This window comes from Macaca mulatta, chromosome 16 (genome assembly GCF_049350105.2).
Source record: "Macaca mulatta isolate MMU2019108-1 chromosome 16, T2T-MMU8v2.0, whole genome shotgun sequence".
NCBI classification, from domain to species: Eukaryota; Metazoa; Chordata; class Mammalia; order Primates; family Cercopithecidae; genus Macaca; species Macaca mulatta.
The window spans coordinates 76673674-76690931 of NC_133421.1; the positions used below are offsets into that span (position 1 = coordinate 76673674).

A 17258-nucleotide genomic window follows, 5' to 3' on the forward strand; every position below is an offset into this window, starting at 1 on the left:
GCAGTTTGCTGGTACTGGATCAGACCGCACCCCGTGACAACTCAGCATATTGTCTGTTCATCTTAGAAGAAACCTTTCTTTGCTTTCATGTGAATTTGCGTCTGAACGATTTGCTGATGCCGTGTGACATATCATGACAGGCGAAGAATAATAACAAAGCTTATTAGTGGGGTTGGTAGGAGGAGCATGGGGTTGTGCAAGCTTTATTCCTTCTTCCACAAATATCTCCTGAGCAGCTACGGTGTACTTGGCATTCTGAGTGCATGAAATTGTATCCTAGTGAGATGTACGTCCGTTTCCCACACTGGGAGCAAAGACCATGCCCCTAACACAGTGCTTAGCATAAACTAAACCTCTGTCACATAAATGGGTCTTTGGTGTTATTATGTGGTGGATTGCATAAAGCACCAGGATGTTTTGCAGCTCCTCCCAGTAAGAGATGAAGTCATCAATTTCACCACCCCTTGAATCTGGGCTGGGCTTGTCTTGCATTGGCCAATGGAATACCATGAAACTGACATGTGATTGCTAATCATAAACATCAAGAGGCCCTGCACCTTCCCTTCTTGCTGCTCTGGGAACCCTGAGCCATCATGTGAAGGAATCCAGACCAGCTTGCTGGGTGATGATGATGAAAGACACACGTTACCCCCAGCAGCCAGCTGACTTCCAGAGGCAGCACCACCAAGCTGACTGGCAGTTGAATATAGACACATGGGTGAGCCCAGGCAAGATTAGCTAAGTCTGGCTCAGACCAGAAGAACTGCTTAGATGAGCCCAGTCTAAACTGCCAACTCACAAAACTGTGGGATAAAGAAATCATCAATTTTTAATCTTTAATAATGTTTTTTGCCCAGTTTTTCAGTTAATACAGTGAAACATATTTTATATAATGTTTTTAAAATACATACCACTACTCTTAACATTCAGTATTCTTTGTTTTATGCATACAGAGATATCTACTATGTGTAGATTCTGATATGATAGGAAAAAAACAACAAACTCTTTTTTTCCTTTGTATTCTGAGATATTGGAAAAACCAAAGTGGTTTTTCTACTCTCTACTTGATATGGTTTGGCTGTGTCCCCACCCAAATCGCATCTTGAATTGTAACTCCCACAATTCCCATGTGTTTGGGGAGGAACCTGGTGGGAGGTGATTGAATTATGGGGCGGGTCTTTCCTGCACTGTTCTTGTGATAATGAATGAGTCTCATGAAATCTGATGGTTTTAAAAATGGGAGTTTCCTGCACAAGCGCTCTCTCTCTCTCTCTCTCTCTCTCTCTCTCTGCCTGCTGCCATCTATGTAAGACATGACTTGCTCTTCCTTGCCTTCCACCATGACTATGAGGCCTCCCCAGCCATGTGGAACTGTAAGTCCATTAAACCTCTTTTTTTCTCCAGTCTTGGGTATGTCTTTATCAGCAGCATGAAAACGGACTAATACACTACTCAACACAACACTTCCGACACCTGCTATGTTGAGGTTGTTTCTCCACATACCAAGCAATTCTCCAGCAGACTCTAGCTGGGTGTCCTCTTATCATATTCAACTCTGACCATGTCTAGCTGGAGATAGTGTATGATCCCATAGGTTGAGGACTCAGTCCCACAAGACTACCCCCAACCTCAGATGTCAGTCACAAATAGTAGGTTGTCACCTATACTTCTGACCAACCTGCTATAAGTTGAGGTTCCCAAGACCCCCTCTTGCGTTCAATCAATTTTCTAGAGTGGCTCACAGAACTCAGGGAAACACTTTACTACCCATTTGTGATAAAGAATATTATGAAGGATACAGACAAGAATGGCCAGATGGAAGAGATGTATAGGGCAAGCTGTAGGGGAGAGGAGTGCAGAGCCTCCATGCCTTCTCTGGGCATGCCACCCTCCAAGAACCTCCATTGTGTTTAGCTATCTAGAGGCTCTCTTAACCCTTTCCTTTGGGATTTTTATTGAGGCTTCATTATACAGGCAAAATTGATTACATTATTGGCCGATGGTGATCAACTTAACCTTCAGTTCCTCTCCCTCCCAAGAGGTTGAGGGTTGGTGCTAAAAGTTCCAACCTCATAATCATACTTTAGTCTTTCCAGTAACCAACCCCCATCCTGAAGCTACCTAGGGAACTCCTGGCCACCAGTCATTCATTAGCATACAAAGGATATTCTTATCACTCTGGAGATTCCAAAGGTTTTTGGATCTGTATGACAGGAAATGAGGAGGAAGACCAAATATTTTTGTTCACAATGTTGCATAGATGTTCATGTATAACATTGCACAATATTGCATAGAGTGTAATAATAACCTCCAATAGGTTATTAGTTGCAAAGGATCTCTGTTACAAAGGATAGATTAACAAGAGAAAACAGGCAGAAATTTATTAACATGTATATTTCATATATACATGGGAGACAACCAGAGAATGAGTAGTTCTCAAAGAGGTGGCTTTGAATTCTAACTTCTATAGCATCTTCAACAAAGAACAATAAATAATTTTATTATTATTATACTTCAAGTTCTGGGATACATGGGCAGAACGTGCAGGTTGGTTGCATAGGTATACACGTGCCATGGTGGTTTGCTGCACTTATCAACCCATCATCTACATTAGGTATTTCTCCTAATACTATCCCTCCCCCAGCCCCCCAGCCTCTGACAGGCCCTGGTGTGTGATGTTCCCCTCCCTATGTCCATGTGCTTTCATTGTTCAACTCCCACTTATGACTGAGAACATGCGGTGTTTGGTTTTCTGTTCCTGTGTTTGCTGAGAATGATGGTTTCCAACTCCATCCATGTTCCTGCAAAGGACATGAACTCATCCTTTTTATGGCTGCACGGTATTCCATGGTGTATATGTGCCACATTTTCTTTATCCAGTCTATCATTGATGGGCATTTGGGTTGGTTCCAAGTCTTTGCTATTGTGAACAGTGCTGCAATAAACATACGTGTGCATGTGTCTTTATAGTAGAATGATTTATAATCCTTTGGGCATATACCCAGTAATGGGATTGCTGGGTCAAACGGCATTTCTGGCTCTAGATCCTTGAGGAATCGCCACACTGTCTTCCACAATGGTTGAACTAATTTGCACTCCCACCAACAGTGTAAAAGCGTTCCTATTTCTCCACATCCTCTCCAGCATCTGTTGTTTCCTGGCTTTTTAATGATCACCATTCTAACTGGCATGAAATGATATTTCATTGTGGCTCTGATTTGCATTTATCTAATGACCAGTGATGACAAGCTTTTTTTCATATGTTTGTTGGACACATAAATGTCTTCTTTTGAGAAATGTCTGTTCATGTCCTTCCCCCACTTTTTGATGGGATTGTTTGCTTTTTTCTTGTAAATTTGTTTAAGTTTTTTGTAGATTCTGGATATTAGCCCTTTGTCAGATGCATAGATTGCAAAAATTTTCTCCTGTTCTGTAGGTTGCCTAGAAGCGTAAATCTTTAGAGAAGTGACAAAACAAAGGAAAAGGACTTTGAGTCTCTATGGGCAGCAACTTGAGGGGGTGGGGAGACAAGTAAATGGCAGATAAAAGCTAGTTCGTAAAGCTTGTTAATATAAATTCCTGTGGTGTCATCTAAAGCTGTCTTCCGTGATTAACCTTTGTTCTGTCTGGTAGAGAGGGAGGCAGGATACTTGTCTTTGCAAATCTATGTCCTGCTTTCAGGCAATAGAGGGAGGACGAAAAACTATCCTGTATTTGATTCTTAATTGTCTTCAGTTCAACAATCTTTCATATTTTGGGAGGCATATTCTAGTCTCCCACATTCATTAAATTAAACAAAAAGGGAATAGGATCACACTCTATAGACCAAATCGTATTCTACTTTTTTTAACTTAATGAATTGTGAACACTTTTGTTGCAATGAAATACTATCTTACAGTATTTTTGTTAGCCATATGTATTTTATTTCATTGTTGTTCATTGAAATAACCCCTTATGGATGGACATTGACACTGTTTTTATATTTTACTATTTTAAATAAGATTGTGATGACTGTACTTGCAAAAATATCTTAAGATCTACTTTTGATTTTTCCTTAGGACAAATTATTGTTAAAGAAAACTTCCATTCTTTCCTTTAATGGATTAAAGAAAAGTTCCATTTTCAAGGCCTCGGATTGTATTGTCACATTGCTGTATAGAAGCAGTTCTCAAACCTTTTGGTCTCAGTGCTTTTTTACACTCTTAAAAAATACTGAGGATCCCAAAGTGCTTGTGTTTATGTTAGTTACTTCTATCAATATGTGGCTGCATTTTAGGGAGCACAGAGAGGCAAAGGGGATGGTGTAGGTACTAGCCATTTTAGAAATTAAAGCATAGAGATTTCAAGAATATTAATTCATTTAAAATAATGACAATAAACTCCTTAAATGTTAGCATAAATTAAGGTAACATGTTATGTACAAAACAAAAAATACCTAGTGTGAAGAATGGCATGGATTTACATCTTTGCAAATCTCATCAAAATCTAGCTTAATGAAAGATGCTGGATTCTCCTATCTGCTTCTGCATCAATATGTTACAAAATGACACATCATAGAGCCTGTGGAAAGCTCCATTGTCTACTAGGGAGAGAATGAGAGTAGCAAAGGCAAAAAAAATCTTAGTATTATTACGAAAATAGTTTGATCACCTGCAGATCTTCAAAGGGCCTCACGAAGCCCTAGGGGTTCAGGGACCATTATCTTTAAAAAGCAACTTTAAAAATCTTTACTAATTTGTTAAGCAAAAAGTAAAATTTCTCCGTTGCTATTTTCTAAGCATCTTTTTGAAGCCTAAATTACATACCATAAAGTTTACCCATTTAAAGTGTATAAATCAACATTGCTTTAAGACACTAAGTTTTCAGGTTGTTTGTTACACAGCCAAAGCTAACTGATATAAATTATGTATTAACATTGACAGTGAAAGAGAAGCATTGAATAAACAGCATGAAAAGCATAAGATGAATAGCTTCTGTACAGTTACAACAGTTAAATCAATATGTGGCATTATTATTGCTATTGTTACTGTTGGTAACAGTCAAATATTTACCGAGTTCCTTCTGTAAGCATTTATTATTCTCTATCTCATTCAGAATTCTCCATAACCACCCTGTGAAAGATGATTTATTAGCTCAATTTCTGTCCCCACAGATTTAAAGAAATTATTATCGTCCATCACAGTGGTGCTATGTTGATACCATCCCTGCTCCCAAAGAATGAGTGCGATGTACAAATGTGAAACATCAGAATAATGCCATCCATTTATTCTTTCATTTATTTATTTTCTAGACATTTGTTGAGGATCCAAATTGCACCAGGCTCTGTGCTAGGCTCTGGGGGAGACAGAGACTAAGGATGAATTTCCCCCCACCTGTTCCTACCTTCAGGGACTATGATGGTGTTGAGATACATCTCAGATTAGTTCATTAATGCTGACTCACGTCACAACACTCACTCCAGGATGAGTGAGGTTGGGGGCAACCGTAGGCAGTCTCACACTGGAGGTAGGACTAAGTGCAGTTGGGTTGTGGGAGGAGAGTCCGTGTTTTAGGAAGCACAGACAAGCAAAGGCGATGAGTGTGGATATCAGAGAGAAGAACCCTGAGGACTGAGGGCTGATATTAAGGCAGAGGGAGATCACACTGCCAGGAAAGGCAGGGCTAACTGGATAATCCAGGACCTAAAGACTTCAGTGGAACAGTCCAGAAACAGCAAAGATGAGGTACACCTGCTGCTACGTCTTTGTTCTGAATGGCAGACATCATTAATCAACCACCTCCTACAGAGCCTGGGTCTTTTTCAACCCAGTGCTCCAGGCAGCCACCACAAAGCAATCAGAGTATGCATACATGATGAGCCCTATTTGCCATTGCTGAAATAGTCATTGTTTCTCGTGGGGACAAAAGACAAAAATATTCAGCAGGCTGCAGATAAGGTGAATCATAGTGTAAAACAGAGAACTCTGGAGCCAGACTTCCTAAGGTTGAATCCTGGTTTCTCTACATACCAACTGTAGGACCTTGTGCAAGATATGTGATCTCTCTGTTCCTCAGTCTCCATGTCTGAAAAATAGGAGTAATAGGATTGCTAAGAGGCATGTATGAGATAATGCATTCTAAACACAGCAATACCCAGCATATCACTATTTCATTCCAGCACTCATACTCTTCACTTCTTAATCTTTCCCCATTGCAGTAGTCAACCAACCTCCAATTGGATTGAAACAAGAAAACAGACTTAACAAAGGTGGGTGAAGCATGTGAATGTTACAGTTTTGCTGCGTAGACAAGAACAGAGCCCACGACTTCAAATAGCCTGTGGGGAGAAAAGTCATTGCCAATCATACCAGCCCCGACCTGAGCATTCCTAGAGACATGCCCAGCAAAAAGTGAGGTGTCTTAGCTCTAGATCTGGGGGACAGCACATTGATGTGTTCCTTTCCTCTCTGATTTTTAGAAACCCTCATGATTACTCAGTTCCACTGACTATGTTATCTGTTTGGTTAATTGGATGTCCTAACATTGGGAGGACAACACTAGCAATGAAGCACCAAGGGGAGAAGAAAACCAATCTCAAAATTAAAGCCTCTGTGATTTCCAGATTTCATAATAGGGAGCCAGGGAGGATCCAAATGCATTTGCATAAATTCCCCCATTGTATACAGAACTCCTTCCCATCAAAAAGAAAATAGTCTACAAGCCAGTAGAAAATTAAGCAAAGTCTATGATCAAGGAGTTCACTGGAAAAGAAATATTAATAGCTTTGAAATAAATGAAAAGATGTAAAGGCCGGGCGCGGTGGCTCAAGCCTGTAATCCCAGCACTTTGGGAGGCCGAGACGGGCGGATCACGAGGTCAGGAGATCAAGACCATCCTGGCTAACACGGTGAAACCCCGTTTCTACTAAAAAATACAAAAAACTAGCCAGGTGAGGTGGCGGGCACCTGTAGTCCCAGCTACTCGGGAGGCTGAGGCAGGAGAATGGCGTAAACCCGGGAGGCGGAGCTTGCAGTGAGCTGAGATCCGGCCTCTGCACTCCAGCCTGGGCGACAGAGCCAGACTCCGTCTCAAAAAAAAAAAAAAAAAAAAGAAAAAAGGACGTTAACTATCTTGAGATACCGTATTTTACCTACAAGATGGGCAAAGTTATTATAACTTGATAATACTCAATGTTGGAAGGTGTGAGAGGAGACAGGTGCTCTCATACATTGATAATGGAGGCATTAAATAGTAGAACCTCATGTAGATCAATTTGATAATATCAATCACAATTACAAATCCCATACCAGAATTGTACACGTGTGGAACGACACATATATGAGATTATTATTGTGGTGTAATTTGTGTTAGTTAAAGTTGAGAAACAACCAATCAATAGGGACTTGTTCAATAAATTATGATAGAGCTGCATAATGGAAAAATATATATGTATAAAAGGGTAATAAGAAAGATCTTATATACAGAAATGGGATTATCTCCAAGATATGTTGATAAGATTTTTAAAAGTAAGATATAGGATATAATCTAGAGTATGTTATTATTTTTGTAAAAAAGGAGGAGAAAAAAACATATTTGCTTGGTTTTAGAGACTCACTATCTGAAAGGACACCTGTAAATTGAGCAACTCTGGCTGGTCTAGAGAGGACAATTGGGTGACTGGGACCAGGAGGAGGAAGAGGACTTCCCATCTATACATGCTTGTACCTTTCAACTGTCCACCATGAGAATGTATTTATCAAACCAATAATTAAAATAAGGCCAGGTACTATGTTGCACGCCTGTAATTTCAGCACTTTGGGAGGCTGAGGCAGGCGGATGACTTCAGGTCAGGAGATCAGCCTGGCCAACACCAGGAAACCTAATCTCTATTAAAAATACAAAAATTAGCCGGGAGTGGTGGCACACACCCGTAGGCTCTGCTACTTGAGAGGCTGAGGCAGGAGAATCGCTTGAACCCAGGAGGCAGAGGTTACAGTGAGCTGAGGTCACACCACTGCACTCCAGCCTGGGCAGCAGAATGAGATCCTATCTCAAATAAATAAATAAACAAAATGTAAAGATAAATAAACAAAATGTAAAGATAAAAAAATTATTTGAGGATGAGTAATTGACTTCTAATTTGCTTTATTTTCCTTAATTTCTGTTTCATATTCATAGTCTTGTGGGATGCTAGGGTCTTGACTTTGCTACGTTATAAAGCAAAGTCAGTTTCTAGTCCCCTCTCTCTTTCTTGACAGTTGTGTGTCGGGAGGGAGAGGGGGATATGATACGTGCCTTGCCAGGCTTAGGCTTTTAAGAACCAAAGCTAGGAAGATACTTTTTGTTTTCCTCTTTATGTTCTGTCTTGTTGCATCTCTTCCCTAAGACAATGTGCAAGAGTCTAGGTGACTCCATTGGCAGGAAAAGGGGGAGGAAAAAACAAGAAAAAAAAAACCCTAAGATATATTTTATAGTTTACACAATGACCTCCAATGAATCCTGCCTCTCTGAAGTCACAGCCTTGTGTGAACCCTCATGCCGAATCTGGGCTGATTTCAATTTGCTGGGACCAGTTGAAGGCAGTGGAAGTGATGGAGGTAAGTGAGCACTCAAATTGAATTTTAGCCTGGCAGGGTTCTTGGCTACACCCAGGAGCAATTCAAGGGCAAGCTGGTGGTGTTAGATAGCAGCCTGTATTGAAGCAGCAGAGCATGGCAGCAGCAGACGTCCAGGCTCCTTGCAGAGCTGGACTACCCCATGAGCAATGTGCCTAGAGTAGCAGTTCAAGGTAGTTGTGCAGCCATATTTATACCTAATTTTAGATACATGCAAATTAATGTTATGCAGAAATTTCCAGAAAAGAGTGGTAACTTCCTGGTCATTGGGTCATTGCCATGGAAAAGGGTTGGTAACGTCCTAGCGTTGCCATGGCAATGGTAAACTGACATGGCACTGGTAGGCATGTTCTATGGAGAGGTATTTGATATGGCTGGGCTCTGTGTCTCCACCCAACTCTCATCTCAAATTGTAATTCCCATAATCCCCACGTGTCTCGGGAGGGACCTGGTGGCAGGTGATTGGATCATGCAGGCGGTTTCCCCTATGCTGTTCTCATGATAGTGAGTGAGTTCTCATGAGATTTGATGGTTTTATAAGTGTTTAACAGTTCCTTCTCTCCCTCACCTGCCACCATGTAAGACATGCCTGCTTCCCCTTCAGCTATGATTGTAAGTTTCCTGAGACCTCCTCAGCCATGCAGAACTATGAGTAAATTAAGCCTCTTTTCTTTATAATAATTACCCATTCTCAGGCAGTTCTTTATAGCAATGTGAGAATGAACTAATACAGTGCTTTTGCCTCTTCCCTGTTTCATTCAGTCTTCAGTCTGGTCTTGAGCCCAAGCCCTGCCTCTGGGATTGAGTCCTATCTCAGAAGTGACCTATAGAACTTGTGCGAGTTACAGGAGTTGCTTTTCTAACTTCCGTTTTCCACTCTGTTGTTGCCTGGAGCTGCCTTGTAGAGTCCAAGCAGACACCATAGGAAGAGAAAGGCCCCAGGGGCTAAAAGATCAAGAGGAGAGAGAGGAAGGAGGGAGCAGACCCAGCCAGTCCCCAACTGTTCAAGCCATCTCAGCTGAAAAGCCAGTGTCAACCAACACCCCGTGAAGCAGAGTTGACCTAGCTCTGTCGAGCCCCGTCCAATTGCTGAATTATGAGCGAATACATGAGTGCTGTTTTAAGCTACCAAACTCTGGGGTGAATTTTATACAGGAATAGAAAATGGATTCTGGAGAAGGCATCAACAATGATATCTTGCCATACAAACATTATTTCATTTAATCCTCACAGGAACTGTCAAAGTAGGCATTATTATCCTCATTCTGCAGATGAGGAAACTGAGACTCTGGGAGCTTAAGTTACACAGCTAGGGCCACACAGCTTGTGTGTGCTCAAGCTGGGATTCAAACTCAGGGTTGTCAAACTCTAAAGGCTTTGCTTTCGGCCCCACCGTCCAGCACTGCAGCCTTGAGGTCTGTGTGCAGACGAGCAATGCATGTTTGTCTCTGTTCCTATGTGACACCAAATTCAGAATCCACCTGGCAGAAAACTAAATAGCACTGGCCCTGGATCTTAGTGAGATGTGAAGGCCAGCACCATGGTCTGAGACATTTTCTCCAAATTAGTGGTTTGAAGTGGTGAGATCTCTCAAAAACACAGCTTTCCAGGCTTTGAAAAATGACTAGGAAACATGTGCTGAAAGGTAAAGAAAGCTGGATAACAGACCTATAAATCAGTACTGTGGAATAACCACTCTATCTTCATTTAAAGACCTAGTCTTAGGACTGGGCACAGTGGCTCATGCCTGTAATCCAGCTCATTGGGAGGTCCAGGTGGGAGGACTGCTTTAGCCCAGGAGTTTGAGACTAGCCTGGGCAACACAGTGAGACCCCGTCTCTACAAAAAATAAAAATAAAAATTAGCTGGGCATGGTGGTGTGTGCCAGTAGTCTGAGCTACTCAGAGGAACCCTTGAGCCTGGGAGGCGGAGGCTGTAGTGAGCCATGATTGTGCCACTGCATTCCAGCCTCAGTGACAGAGTGAGAACCTGTCTCAAAAAATCAAATCAAATTAAAACCTAGTCTTAGACCACCAAATCCTATTTGGAATGATGGAATCTTCAAATTGGATGGTGCATTTATCACAGTTCTTAGGTGCAAGCACCAGGACCCACTCTAGCTGGTCTCAGCTGAAATGGAATTTTTTTAAGGGCTAATATGCAAATCACAGACTGTGCACGAGGTCAGGGAATCAGGTTTGGAGGAGGCAGCACGTTCCACCAGTAGCTCCCAGTACAGAGGCTCCTGCTGCCAACATAGGCACCTCAGCTCCTACCACAGGTGTGCCCTACATGGGTGTTACCACTAGGACTCCACCACTGCTGTCCCTCCCCACTAAAGGACAAGGCACAAGCAGTGCCTCTCTATTGCCTAATACTGCCCTACCCATGGGAGACTCATGCCTGTGCATCTGATAGGTGGTGTCCAGGTCACATGACAGTACCATAGCAGCAAAGGAGTCTGGGAAAGTGAGTTCTGATTTCTGCCTGGGGACAGAGGAAGAAAATTCATAATGTGGGAAGCTCTCCAAACATAGGAAGCGCCATCTCCAAGATGACAAACAGAAGGAATCCTAGAGACCACACTTTCCCTGTCACTTTCAATCAACAGATGAGGAAACTGAGGCTCAGAGAGGGGAAGAGTTTTGCCCAACATCACACAGACAGTGAAAGGTTATGACCAGAATTCTAGTGATAGCCACAATCTTCAGCTTGGCCAGCTTTTGGGCCAGTGTCTGTTGGTTATACATGATGTTTTCATTCATTGTTTCAGCAAATATTTCATGCTGTGCCAGACACAGTGCTAAGACTGGGACACAATATTAAATGTGACTTTACTCCTACCTTCAGGAAACTTACAGTGTAGTAGGGAAGACCCCAGGTAAGTGAGCCAGCCAGCCATGTGCTAAAAGACACTCTTCCCACTACCTGACCATGTCTATAATCACTGATACACAGCTCAATGCCTCCTCCTCCAGGAAGCCTTCCCTCACCAGCTCAGCCTGCAGCCACAGCTCCATACCATTCATCCGTTCTTCAACTAACATTTACGGAGCACCCAAGATGCTCGGTCATGAGACAAACCTGGAAACCACTGAGATGCTTAACCCATTTACATGTGCTATGGTGGCTTATTAAGAGGCTAATGAGGCATCGGAGGGAGGGCTGCTTACCTACCCTGAGGGCCCAAAAATTCTCCCAGAGGAAGTGCTGCTTAAGTTGACATTTGAGAGATGGATAGGTGTTTTCAAGGCAGTTGAGGTGGGGAAGAGTGTTCCAGGCAGTGAAAACAGTGCTAGCAAAGGCATGGAGGTGGGGAATGGCCTTTTAAATTTTTATTTTGTTTTACTTTTCAGCACCTTCCTGACTCTCAGATGGGAACGCCAACCCTCCTGTTGGCTTGTTGACTTGCCTGGGAGGCTCAGTAGAACGGCTGACTCACAGAGAGCTCTCAGCGGCTGCCTGCCATTATGTCCACTCTCCAGACTTCAGTTTACTCTTGGGTCTTAATTTGTTCAGCAACAGGATTAAAGGGTTGGATCAAATGGCCCTTCAGTTGCCCTCCAGCTCTGGAATTAGTAACCCTGTGTACATCAGTTAGGTTATTTTGGTTGCATGCGGTAGACTGGCAACTCTGTCTAAGCTGCATAGAAAGAGCTCTCTATGATGGAGGTGGGCAGAGGAGGGCTCACAGAAGCAGAGAAAATGGGACAGAAACAGAGAGAGGTCCAAGATCACAGTGGTGGGTACCACTGGGCACCTTCTCTAGGGACCCGGTACCAGGAGGGATCCGTATCTTTGCATTAACCTTGGTCAGCAGAGGGAAGGGCGCCTGGGTCAACAGTCCCCTTATGCTGCATCCAGGGGACAGGAGGACCTCCAGGGGGAGATGAGGTGCCATTGCCCACAGAAAGGGGAAGGGACACCACCGGGGCAAAGCCAAAAGAAGCCCAAAGCCCACCACCCTAGGTGGTGTGACAGCGGTCTAGAAACACAACTCTGAGTCTACCAACAGGGATGAACATACTTCAGATAACTATGCCTAGTGCTGTTGAGAGTTTTGAGGTGCTGGCTGTTCCCACTGTCACTATCCATCACTATCCATAGTCTGGGGCTTTCCTTCATCTTCAAAAAAAAAAAAATCATCTCCATCTTGAAGGATTCCACTTCACTGTGAGTTACTCAAAAGTCAAGGCCACCACCAAAGATGGTGTCCAGCACACAGTAGGTCTGATACATGCCAATTGAATGGGGATGATCAGATAATTCCCCCGCAGGTGACATTTCCAGAAAAGTAATGGGGTGTGTGACCCTGTGCACACTGAGGTCCATCCCCTCTGTCCCAGGTTGTCACAGATGCTCTGATGTTTGCAGGGCAGGAGTGGACCTGCCACATGACCCAAAGCATCTGCAGGGGATTTGAGAGCTCAGGACACCCGCCATCCATCCATCAGCCTGTGGAAGGAGAGTGCAATAACATTCCCCAGGGGAAAATGCATAGCAAACACTCCCCTGCCTCTCAGAGGTGATAAGGTGTCCCCCACGACAGACTGATGCAGGGGACAGCAGCGTCTTGGAGAGAAGCACAGGCAAGGGAGAGGAGAGGAGCTCAGACCAGGTCTATGTGGGATCCAATGATTTCTAAGTCAAGATATTCAGCTCTGGGCAATTTACTTAACTTTTCTGAACCTAAGCTTCTTCCTTTGAAAAAATGGAGATACTTACAATACCTACTGCATCAAGGTTGTCGTGAGATTTGATGAGTTAATAATTCATCCCACCAATATTTGTTGGACACCTAATATGTGTTGATTGCTCTTCTAAGTGCCTGAGATACATCAATGATCAAAATAGAGATACCTGCCTTCCTAGAGCTTTCATCACAGTGAACACAGGCAGAGCTGCTACCACAATGTAGGTGCTCTAACTATTACTAGAGTGTGAATGACTTTCCAAGTGGCAGCAGCAGCAGTGTAGTTGGCTAAGTGCCAGACCACTTCGGTTGGGATGCATTCACCAGATCTCTTTCCAAAGATTCCATGTCTCCTCCCGGGCAATGAAGTTAGGGGTGAACATGTGCCTTGCTTTGGCCAATGCAACATGAGCAGAAATGACAGTTGTCCTGGGTGGAAACTTTAAGAGCTAGCACACAGCATGCCATGTTTCCTCCCCAGAGCTGCAGTACTCAGGGACACATGTGACCAGATAGGTACCTGGGTGATTGACAGCCACAGAGCCCCCCTGTGGAACTATAATGGACATGTAGCCTGAGTCAGAAATAGACTTTCAAGATATCAAAACCCTGAGAATTGGGGGTTGCTTGTTACCGCTGCATAACAGAGCATCTCCTAATGGATAAAACTGACCTCCCCAACTTGAGCCTTGGCAGAGCTTTCCATGGCGCAAGCCTTGTCGTTATATACTAACAGATCACCAGAAGCAAAACTGTAGGTCACTAAGCAGAGAGTGCAAATGTAGGAGCCCTGTCCTGTTTCCTCGCTCGTTGCACTAAGCACACTGGGCAGTTTCCACATCTTGAATTCGCTCTCTGTAAACAGTGGCCATCACCCCATCCCCGCCTACTCCAGGATATCAGACGACTACAGGTTCCAGCCTAGGCTGGATCCAGGATCCCCCTGCCCTCCCATCTACTGAAGTTTCCAACTGTGGAGCCCTTCTGGCCAGGCCTCCCGTCCCTGTCAACCTCAGGAAGCCAAGAAGCAGTCTTCCCTCTTCCCTCTCCTGCTTTCAGTTCGGCTTCTCCGATCCAGCACTGGCCTGCTTCCCTCTCTTTCTGTCTCTGTTTATTGGGACCTCCTGTGACCATTATTTCAGGAAACAAACTCCTTTGAACCTCTCCCTACCCCCAGCCTCTTCAAAGACAGGTGTAGCAGTTAGAGTCCAACCAGGAAAACAGAAGCCCTTCTGAGTATTTGAAACAGACAGAATCTAATCCAAGGAACTGATTACATGGGCAATGGGGTAGGGTGGAGAGCTGAGAAGCCAAACTGCCATAGTAAGGCAGCCCAGACACGAGCAACAGCAGGAAGGAGCGATCAGCTCTCGTCTGGAGGAACAGAGGGAGGAGGGCCTGGGGTTAACCAGGGGAAGATGGAACCAGAGCAGGCTGGAGCCAGAGCCTGCAAAGAGACGCAGCCACTGAAGACAGGGAAGTAGGGGAATGCTTGAACTTCTCTCTTCCTGCCACCCTCCACCTCTTTCCAGCGCCTCCCACTAACTGAATGATCTGGAAGCGAAGGACACACTGCCCCAAGCTTTCCCCATATATCACCTGCTGCCCCATAACCCTCGCCAGTAGAGGCTGCTCTTTCTCCCACATCCCTCTTAGCCCAGGGCACAGGGCTATGCTGGCTTTTCCTCTGAGTTTTTCCATCTTGGTTGGTGACACTGCCAAGTCAATAACCCCTGCCCAATCCCCTTCTTCCTTACTTGCCTCCACTCTAGTGCTGGAAAAGTTAAAAAGTTAAAGACTAATTTTCCCAGTCTCCTTGTAGCTAAGGATGGCCAAAGTTTTTGTTTTCTTGATAAGAGGTAACAGACATGTGGCTGTGACCACCTCTTTCCCCTTCTTCTTACCTTGAATGCCATGAAAATATCCAGCGCAGCAGCAGCCATCTTGCAACCATGAGGTAAAAAGCCAGTGCATCAAGGATGGTAGGAGAGGCCAGGTGCGGTGGCTCATGCCCGTAATCCCAGCACTTTGGGAGGCCAATGTAGGCAGATCACTTGAGGTCAGAAGTTCAAGACCAGCCTGGCCAACATGGTGAAACCCCATCTCTACGAAAAATACAAAATAATTAGACAGGCATGGTGCATGGTGGTGGGCACCTGTAATCCCAGCTACTGGGGAAGCTGAGGCAGGAGAATCCCTTGAACCCAGGAGGTGGAGGTTGCAGTAAGCCGAGATCACAACATTGCACTCCAGCCTGGGTGACGAGAGCAAAACTCTGTCTCAAAAAAAAAAAAAAAAAAAAGTAGAAGAGCAGAAAAAAAATAAAAATCCTGGGTCTTTAATGACACTATTGAAATGTTAAGCTAGCCCTAAAAGGTTCACATCCAGACTTCTCAATGTGTGAAAATAATTAAGTGCCCTTATTGCTTAGATCTCTGTTAAGTTTCTCTTACAACTGCAAGCGTTCCTAAAACATCATCTATGCAGCTTCCCAAGCTGGGATCTCAGGAGTAAAATTCAGCTCCCGGGTTCTCTCTCACCCTCCACGTCCCATGACTCCTGGAGTCCTGGAGATTTGTATCTCCTTGGTGTCTCACCTCCTCCCCTCCTTGCCATGATGACTGACTACATCCTAGGTCAGGTTCTCATGCACCCCTATCCAATCTTCCCTTCCAAAGCTTCTCCCCATGCAGACAGAGGGATCTTTCTAAAATGCATACATTGCACATTGGATAGTGTTTCTTTTTTTCTTAAAAACTTGGGCCAGGCACATGGGCTTAAACCTGTAATTCCAACACTTTGGGAGGCTGAGGCAGAAGGATCACTTGAGGCCAGGAGTTCGAGACCAGCCATGGCCAACATGGCGAAATCCCGTCTCTACTAAAAAATACAAAAATTAGCCAGATGTGGTGACAGATTTCTGTACTCCCAGCTATTTGAGGGGCAGAGGCACAAGAATTGCTTGAGCCCGGAGGCAGAGGTTGTAGTGAGCTGAGATGGCGCCATTGCACTCCAGCCTGGGCAACAGAGGGAGACTCTGTCTCACAAAAACAAACAAACAAAAACAAAAAACAAAACAAAACTTGTCCTGGTCCCAGCTCCCCGCTGCCTTCAGAACAAAACCTAAATTGCTTAGCTTGGCCGGCACAGCCCTCGTGACTTAGCTCACCAAACCTCAGCCATTCCTCCTCTTGAACTTCCCACACCAGCCATATAAGCTGCTAACCATTCCCTAAAGTCGTTTTCTGGTTACAAGGCTTTGCGTTCTCCACCCCACACGGCCTGAATGATCTCACGGCTCCCCAGCTCTGGGAGGCCTTCCCAGACCCCAGCTCACCCCGCCCTCCCCTGTAACTGCTTCTTTCCCTGCTTGCACCCAGCTCTGTAGCTCTTTTATTTGCTTGCTTTTCTCTTCCTCCCTTACCAGAAAGTCGGTTCCTTGACAACAGGGCCACGAGTGTTATTCATCTCTATATTCCCAGTGCCTGGCACGCTGCGGGGACTTGATAAATGTGTGTGGAGTAAGAGGGTGAATGAGTGAGTGAGTGAATGAGGCCGTGCCTTCAGGAAGCTGTGAAGTCAGCTGCAGGGAGGAGCTGACTTTTTGTGGGTTTTGCAAAGAGGACAGAACAGCAATGACCTGTCTTTCAAAACGTGCCGAATAACCTGGCTTTCTGGAACTTTGCCCAGCCAGCTTCAGAGAGGCGAACACCTGCCCTTGTAGAGACGTAGATGTATCCCTTCTCCTTAAATGAATTTTGTCTCAAGCCACCTGCCACCAGGAATCCATCTCAAAGCACGATTTTCCCAGAAACCTTCCATTTGTCTTAGAATGTCCAAGGAGAGGAGGCTGAGATTTCAGATTCATCTGTGAAATTCCTTGGAAGCCTCCCGTTCCCTTCCTTCTCAGAGGGGAAGATGACTTTTCCCGCAGCTCTGAGATTGACACACCTGTCTCGGATGGGAAAAGA

At 44.4% G+C, this 17258-nt stretch overlaps 1 long non-coding RNA gene across 1 annotated transcript; it reads right to left on the minus strand.

Annotated features, from left to right (window-relative positions):
* Positions 1–5255: 5255 nt before the first annotated feature.
* LOC144335899 (uncharacterized) lies at positions 5256–16955 on the minus strand. The gene is made up of 3 exons (XR_013407104.1): positions 16712–16955; positions 15192–15392; positions 5256–6063 (listed from the first exon to the last, which is right to left on the minus strand). It is a non-coding gene; the product is annotated as an uncharacterized LOC144335899 (long non-coding RNA).
* Positions 16956–17258: the final 303 nt, after the last annotated feature.